The sequence below is a fragment of the Scyliorhinus canicula genome, chromosome 5 (genome assembly GCF_902713615.1).
Source record: "Scyliorhinus canicula chromosome 5, sScyCan1.1, whole genome shotgun sequence".
NCBI lineage: Eukaryota > Metazoa > Chordata > Chondrichthyes > Carcharhiniformes > Scyliorhinidae > Scyliorhinus > Scyliorhinus canicula.
Window position 1 is genome coordinate 55,276,993 of NC_052150.1, and position 8,740 is coordinate 55,285,732.

Here is an 8,740-nt window from a genome sequence, read left to right on the forward strand (position 1 = left end):
GTCAGCCTGTCTACATATTGAGTCAGGAATCCTTCATGTGCACACCTGACAAAATGTGCTCCATCCAAACCATTTGCACTAAGGAAGTTCCAGTCAATATTAGGGAAGTTGAAGTCACCTATGACAACAACTCTGTTACTTCTGCACTTTTCCAAGATCTGCCGCCCAATCTGTTCCTCTATCTCTCTGCTGCTATTGGGGGTCTATGGAAAACTCCCAATAAAGTGACTGCTCCATTCTTGTTTCTGACTGCCACCCATACTGACTCAGTAGACAAACCCTCCTCAACTACCTCCTTTTCTGCAGCTGTGGTGCACTCCCTAATTAACAGTGCCACTCCCCCTCCTCTTTTACCTCCCTCCCTATTCTTCTGAAAACATCTAAACCCCGGAACATCTAACAACCATTCCTGCCCCTGTGAAATCCATGTCTCCATAATGGCCACAACATCGTAGTTCCAAGTACTGATCCATGCTCTAAATTCATCTCCTTTATTCCTGACACTCCTTGCATTGAAACACACACACTTTAACCCATTCCACTGAGTGCAACTTTGCCCTATCAACTGTCTGTCCTTCCTCACAGACTTGCTGCATACTATTTCTGCCTATTCAACAGCTACCCTATCCTCTGATCAATAGCTCTGGTTCCCGTCCCCCTTCCAAACTAATTGGAACCCTCCCAAAGAGCTCTAGCAAACCTCCCAACCCGGATATTGGTGCCCCTCCAGTTTAGGTGCAATCCGTTCTTCATGTACGGGTCCCACCTTCCCCAGAAGATATCCCAATGATCCACATATCTGAAGCCTTCCCTCCTGCAGCAGCCCTGTAGCCATGTGTTCAGTTGCACTCGCTCTCTGTTCCTTGCCTCACTTGCACGTGGCACTGGTAGCAATCCTGCTCTTTCACTTCCAACCTAACTCCCTAAAATCACTTTTTAGATCCTCATCCCTTTTCTTAGCTGTGTCGTTGGTGCCTATGTGCACCACAACTTCTGGTTGCTCCCCCTCCCCCTTACGAATCCTGTAGACTCGATCCAAGACATCCTTGGCCCTAGCACACGGGAGGCAACAAACCTTCTGGGAGTCTCGCTCGTGACAACAGAATCTCCTATCCATATCCCTAACCATTGAGTCTCTTATCACTATTGCTTTACTATTCCCCCTTCTTCCCTTCTGAGGCACAGAGCCAGGCTCAGTGCCAGAGACCTGGCCGCTGGGGCCTTCTCCCAGTAGGTCATTCCCCTCAACAGCATCCAAAATGGTATACTTGTTTTGAAGGGGAATGGCCACGACGGATTCCTGCACTGTTTGCCCCTTCATTTTCCTTCCCCTGACTGCAACCCAGCTACTCTTGTCCTGTACATTGGGTGTGGCTACCTCCCTGTAACTCTTCTCTATCACCCCCTCTGCGTCCCGGATGATCCAAAGTTCATCCAGCTCCAGTTCCCTGATGCGGTCTCTGAGGAGCTGGAGTTGGGTGCACTTCCCGCAGGTATAGTCAGCGGGGACACCGGTGGTATCCCTCATCATCCACATCCAACAGGAGGAGCATGCAACTGCGCTGGCCTCCACCCCCTCTGATCTTACAGAATGTACCAGTTTGTGAACCAACTGGAACTCCGCCCTCCAACTCTGCTCCCAGTCAGCTGTGCTCTCTGTAATCTCCTGGCTCCCTTCTCGCTCTTTGATGAAATGTAGGAAATGAAATGAAAGGAGCACCTTACTCCCTCCTCACCTAACTCCCTCAGTCACCAAACTCTCACTATAACACTCAAATTCACCCAAATTCAGCACTCCCTCATTCACCAAACTCTCACTGTAGCACTCAAATGCACCCAAATTCAGCACTCCCTCAGTCACCAAACTCTCACTGTAGCACTCAAATGCACCCAAATTCAGCATTCCCTCAGTCACCAAACTCTCACTGTAGCACTCAAATGCACCCAAATTCAGCACTCCCTCAGTCACCAAACTCTCACTATAGCACTCAAATGCACCCAAATTCAGCACTCCCTCAGTCACCAAACTCTCACTGTAGCACCAAATGCACCCAAATTCAGCACTCAGTGCAAACAAAGTCAGCACTGTAACTGGCTCACCTTTATACTGTGAATCTAATCTGAAAACTGGCCTAATCCAATTAACTAATTAACAAGCTCCAGCTGCAAGGAGATGCAAGTAGAACCTCTGTTTAAAGCTGATTGAAAACCTTCTGCTAAACCAAACAGCAACTTTGAAGTGAATTAACCAAAGTAAGAGTTTTAGCTTGGACTCAGAGCTCAAAGCTGCATTGAGCTTGTGAGGAAGTGGAACTGCTGTTTGCTTCCTGTGGTTTCTGCCTCCTTCCTCAATCCCCAACCCTACCCTGCCCCACCTTCTGTCCTCCCAGCCCTGTGTCTGTGGTGGGAGTGGGACAACCAGAGGCCTGATGCTGTGCCCCCTCCTGGAGTGAAGGCCCTGCTGCCTGCCTTCTCTCCTCCCAGCCCTCTGCCTGAGGTGGGAGTGGGACCACCAGGGGCCTGGTGCTGTGCCCCCTCCTGGGGTGAAGACCCTGCCCTCTGTCCTCCCAGCCCTCTGCCCAGGGTGGGAGTGGGACCACCAGAGGCCTGGTGCTGTGCCCCCTCCTGGGGTGAAGACCCTGCCCTCTGTCCTCCCAGCCCTCTGCCCAGGGTGGGAGTGGGACCACCAGAGGCCTGGTGCTGTGCCCCCTCCTGGGGTGAAGACCCTGCCCTCTGTCCTCCCAGCCCTCTGCCTGAGGTGGGAGTGGGACCACAAGAGGCCTGGTGCTGTGCCCCCTCCTGGGGTGAAGACCCTTCCCTCTGTCCTCCCAGCCCTCTGCCTGAGGTGGGAGTGGGACCACCAGAGGCCTGGTGCTGTGCCCCCTCCTGGGGTGAAGACCCTGCCCTCTGTCCTCCCAGCTCTCTGCCTGAGGTGGGAGTGGGACAACCAGAGGCCTGGTGCTGTGCCCCCTCCTGGGGTGAAGACCCTTCCCTCTGTCCTCCCAGCCCTCTGCCTGAGGTGGGAGTGGGACCACCAGAGGCCTGGTGCTGTGCCCCCTCCTGGGGTGAAGACCCTGCCCTCTGTCCTCCCAGCCCTCTGCCCAGGGTGGGAGTGGGACCACCTGGGGCTGCTGTGAAGACAAAAGACTTTGTTTTGGGCCCCCACCTGAAGAGCACCGTCCGTCTGCCTTTTTTTTTCACCATCTGTGGTGGATGTGGGGCAGCCTGGGACATTATTTTAGGCCCCTCCAGGGCTGAAGAACGCTGCCCCGCTCTGCTGTTGCCCTGCAGCACCCTTCCCTTGTGGCACCTGCTGTTGTGGTGCCATATCCATCACCCCCCCCCCCCCCCAACCTTCCCTTCCCCCCCACTACCCTGTTCTCAGTTACACGGCCATGCCGTACCAGGTGTGGGCATGGCCAGTACCCCAGGGACATCCTCCACTTGCCGGGAGCAGCGCGGCCAACATCCTATGCGGGGGCTGCAGCCTCTTGACCTTCCGCTGCCTCCGAGGCCCCTTCGCCCTTCTGTCTACTAACGCGGCAACTTGGGGTCAAATGTTATGCCCACCCCACCATGACCATCGAAGCACTTGTGCATCGGCCATCGTAGCCGCCTCAAGGATGTACAGCAAAGCCGTGTTTTTCCTGCGGGCCGAGCAGACGGTGCACTGTGTCCTGGAAAGGGGGCTCACGGAGGGTGGGACACACATGGCGCTGGAGGCCACTGCTGAATGTGTCGTTCTTTTAAACGTCCCGCCCTACCTTCCCACCGAGCTCCTCCTCAAACATCTCAACCTACTGGGAGAGGTCTGGTCCGGGGTGGCGCCGCTGACAGTTGGCCTTCGGGACCCCTCCCTCTGCCATGTATACTCCTTCCGGGGTCAGGTTTTTGTCCGGGAGGATGTCACGGAGGGAGGTTTTGTGGTTTCCCACCAAGGGGAGGACCATAAAGTGTTCTGGTCTGCGGATAGCATGCGGTGCCATGCCTGGACAGGGCTGGAGCATATTCGCAGGAACTGCCCCACCCTAACGGCCGCTGCCAACACCATCTCCAGGGCAGCCGTGGCTGGAACTACCCCCTTCTCCTCTCACACATCTTTGTCTGCCCAGCAGTCAGCCCCTGACAACACCACGGCTGCTGGCCGGGGGGGTGGGGGGGGGGGGGGGGGGCGGGGGGGGAGGGAGCCTCCGCTAGACCAGAGGCAGCCTAAAAAGGCCAAAACAGCACGGCGGTCAGACTGGGCCCATCCACACCTTGGCCCCATCACGAGCACTGACCCCGTGCCCGTCCCTACCAACTGAGAGGCCGCACCCTCACCTCGGGATACCGCTGTTGCCTCGCAACAACATGAGGGGCCCGGAGAGACGGGCTCCAGAGGGCGGTGGGGAGCCTGTGTACGGGCCCGAGCTGGAGGCTGTTCCGGCCTCGCCCCAGTCCCAGGAGCTGGACGATGCGGAGGGGCGGGATGCTGCTGAGGGCACTCCAGCAGTGGAGGCCCCGCAACAAGATGAGCCTGCCCCCCACAAGCACCGCCTGCCCGGGCTGGAGAAGGTGGTGGATCTTGCTGCCCTCTCCCCAGGCGAGCGCGGTTGAGTATCTCCTCTGTTTATTCCCATCACCCTGACGCCCAGCCCCATTAAAAAGAAAGCCAGGGAGTCCTCCAAGGCCGCCGAGGCGTCCGAGCTACCGTCGTCCCCCGAGCAGGGAGGCCCGGGGCCGGGCGGAGACGTGACCCCCGAGGGCCCATTCCGCCCGGTGCAGTTTTACTCCCCGGTCACCTCCTTTTGTTTATCACCGGGCGTCGGCGACAGCCACCAGTGTCTTTAAATATTCTGGTTGTGGGCGAGCGACGGCGAGGAGGGCTCCCCGCTCATAACACCCAAGCAGACGATGCCAGGGAGCCCAGGTTCCATCCCGGGGGTTTTCCCGAGTCTCTCCGAGGGCCCGTCATTGACGCTGGAGGCGGGGTCGGAGCCGCAGACGCCTACGGACCCTTAATCGCGGGGAGAGCCTGCATGGAACCCACCTGAGGACGATCCTGGGGGTGGGATCGACTCGGGCCGAGGGATAGCCGGTGGGCCCGTGTTGCCCGCAGCATTCTATGTGGCAGGGGACCGCTGGGAGGAGGAACGCTGCTCGGTGACTGGTGAGGAGGAGGATTTAGACGCTCTCTGCAGCGAGGCAGAGGGCGCCCTCACACCCGGCACCGAGTCTCCCCTCACCTCCACGGGAGAACCCCGAGCATTTTTGAAAATGCATCATGGTCACCAGGACCGTGTACGGCTGGCCCTGGACAGCTGGGGAAATCTGGGGCTGCTCCTGGAGTCCGCCCGTGTCTATGCTAGAGAGGCGCGGGAATTTAATCAGGACCATGGGGAGCAGTGCCGAGCTGTTCTGTTCCTTGTGGGGCTTCTGAGGGAGTGAAGGGGGCATTGAACCTCCAATCCCTCTATGCACTGAATAACAGTGATTGGTGACGGATAAACACTACTACTGACATGGAGGTAACCATAGCCAGCTTCAACATCAACGGCAGCAAGGACGCACATCACCGTTTCCAGTGCTTCTCTATCCTTCGGGATGGAAAGTACGGGGTGTGCTTCCTGCAGGAAACCCACGCCATTCCAGGTGACGAAGCTCAGTGGACCCTGGAGTGGCAAGGAGGAGTCTTCATGAGTCACCTAGCCCACGTTCGGGCGGGGTGGCTATCGTGTTGGCTCCACATTTTCAGCCGGAAATCATTGCAGGTCAAGGAGCCACTGCCAGGCCGTCTGTTACACTTAACAGTCCGCGACGGGGATGTGGTGCTTCACTTTGTGAATGTCTACGCTCCCCTGGTCGGGCCGCAGCAGGCGACTTTGTACGAAAAAGTGTCCACTCTTCTGGGCACCATCCCGGTGGGTGAGTGCATCGTCCTCGGCGGGATTTTAACTGCACCCTCCAGGACAACAAGGACCATTGTGGAGTCCAGCGCAGCTCGCCAGCGGTGGTGAAGTTGAGTGACCTGGTTAGGTCCTTTGACTTGGTGGACGTCTTGCGGACTCTCCATCCTGAATTGCGGGTGCACACTTTTGTGCGCCCTCCGTTCAGAGCGTCCAAAATTGACCGTCTTTACATTTCCAAGACATACTTGCTCAGCATTCCGACGGCCTCTGTGGAGCAGGTGCCATGCTCGGATCACCACCTGGTGTGGGCGGGGCTCGCCCTGTCCCATGCTCAGACACGGTCCGCGGACTGGCACTTTAACAACCTGCTACTGGAGGATGAGCGGTTCCTGGACTCGTTTCGCCGTTTCTGGGCCGGCTGGAGAAGGAAGTGGGGTGCCTTCCCCTCCTTGAGGCTATGGTGGGACGTGGGCAAGACTCACGTCCGCGCCTTCTGTCGGGAGTACACAAAGGGGTCTACGTCAGGGCGGAACTCCATGATCGCCAAATTGGCTGAGGAAGTCTTCGATCTGGAGTCACATCTTGCTCAGCCCGATGAGGACCCAGCCCTGGGGTGGGTGTACGGAGAGAAGAAGGGCGCGCTGCGGGACCTGCAACTTGACGGGTCCTGCGACGCACACGTGAGGTCGCGGATCTGTCCCCTGACGGACATGGACCACGGCTCCCCCTTCTTCTACTCGCTGGAAAGAGGACGCGGGGCCCGTCGGCAGATTTCTACGCTGCTGGCCGACGACGGGTCCCTCGTCTCGGATCCGGAGGGGTCAGGACCCTGATTAGCGACTTTTATTCCGACCTCTTCTCGCCGGATCCGTCCAGCGAGGATGCTTGCAGAGTCCTGTGGGAGGACCTGCCGCAGTTCCGCCCAGAGGGCGCCGGGAAGCTCGATCAAACCATCAATCTCCAAGAGCTGACCGGCGCCCTGGACAGCTTGTCATGGGGCAAAACCCCAGGGCTGGACGGGCTGACCGTGGAGTTCTTCAGGGCGTTCTGGGACATCCTGGGGAGCGACTATGCGGGGGTCCTGGGGGAATGTATCGCGACCGGGGAGATGCCCCATTCGTGGCACAGGGCCGTCATTGCCCAGCTGCCCAAGAAGGGGGATCTCCACCTACTTAAAAACTGGCAACCGGTCTCCCTCCTCAGCACGGACTACAAAATCTTTGCTGTCTTTACGCCTTGGCCCCGTGCTGGACCACATGATCCACCTTGACCAGTCCTACACAGTCCCGGACCACACAATCTACGATAACATCCATGTGGTCTGGGACATAATTCATTTTACCCAGAGGACTGGTATGTTGAGCGCCTTCTTGTCTCTTGACTAGGAGAAGGCGTTCGACAGGGTAGGGCACGAGTATTTGCTCAGGACTCTGCTGGCTTTTGAGTTCGGGACGCACTTTGCCGCCCAGATCTGATTACTGTACGCTGCCTCAGAGTGTCTGATCAAGGTTAACAGGTCCCTGACGGCGCCCCTTCACTTTGGGAGAGGAATGCATCAGGGCTGCCCCTTGTCCGGCCAACTTTATTCTCTGTGCATGGAGCCTTTCCTGCGCCTCCTGCGGAGGAGGTTGTTGAGGCTGGTTCTGCGCGAGCCGGACATGGAGGTGGTCCTTTCGGCTTACGCTGATGGCGTGCTCCTCATGTTCACTGACCCTGCTGACCTGCGGAGGATGCGAGAGCCAGGCTGTGTACTCCGACGCGTCCTCTGCCAGGATCAACTGGGCTAAATGTTCCGGACTCCTGGTCGGTCCGTGGCAGATGGACCCCTCCCGGAGGAGCTCAGGCCCTTTAGCTGGAGCCGGGCCAACTGATGCGACCATCAATTCACGTGAGACAGAGAGTTGAAGTGAACTGTGGCTTTAATCGACTAGAACAGTGCCTGCCTGCAACTGCTCTGCTACTGAGAGCCGCCTACAGGGCTGCTGCTCTTTATACCTCCTCTCAAGGGGGCAGAGCAAGGACGAAGCCCACAAGGGCACCACGTGATACATTCCGTGTAGTACAGTACAATGGTCTATAGGTGGAGCCCTTATGGGCAACAGCGTGATACAATGTGATACAGTGGTGAATGGATGGTACAATACATTCACCACACCAACATCCTCTACTTGGGAGTCCATCTTTGCCCGGCAGAGGAAGCCTGGCCGGCGAACTGGCAGGAGCTGGAGACCAAGGTCACCATTCGCCTGAGACGCTGGACCAGACTGCTCCGAGTGCTGTCCCACAGGGGTCGCGTTCTCATCATAAACCAGCTGATCGCCTCCATGTTGTGATACCGGCTGGTCACTTTGACCCCTCCCCCTGACTTTGTCACACGCATCCAGAGAACCCTGCTCCAATTCTTCTGGGACAAAGGACTGCACTGGGTCACTGCGGAGGTCTTGAGTCTCCCGATTGTGGAGGGCGGCTTGGCGCTGGTGTGCCTTCGCACCCAGGTCATGGCTTTCTGCCTTCAGACTCTGCAGCGTTACCTGTACGTTGATCCTCCTCCACAATGGTGTGTCCTGGCGACGTATTTCTTCCGCCAGGTGCACAGCCTGAACTATGACGTGCACCTCCTGTTCGTGACCAGAATGGTCTTAAGAACTCCTTGTTGGCACTGCCCGTCTTGTACCAGGACCTTCTCAAAGTCTGGAACACGGTTGCCACGTGCCGCAGCTCTGCCCTGTCAGGAGGAGTGGCTGTCGTAAGGGAGCTGCTGCTCAGGAACCCGCACCACCGCCAATATCCATTCAGGTGGCTGGCGGAGCGGAGGGCTGTAGATGCTGGGGTGATCAGGATTGGGGACGTGC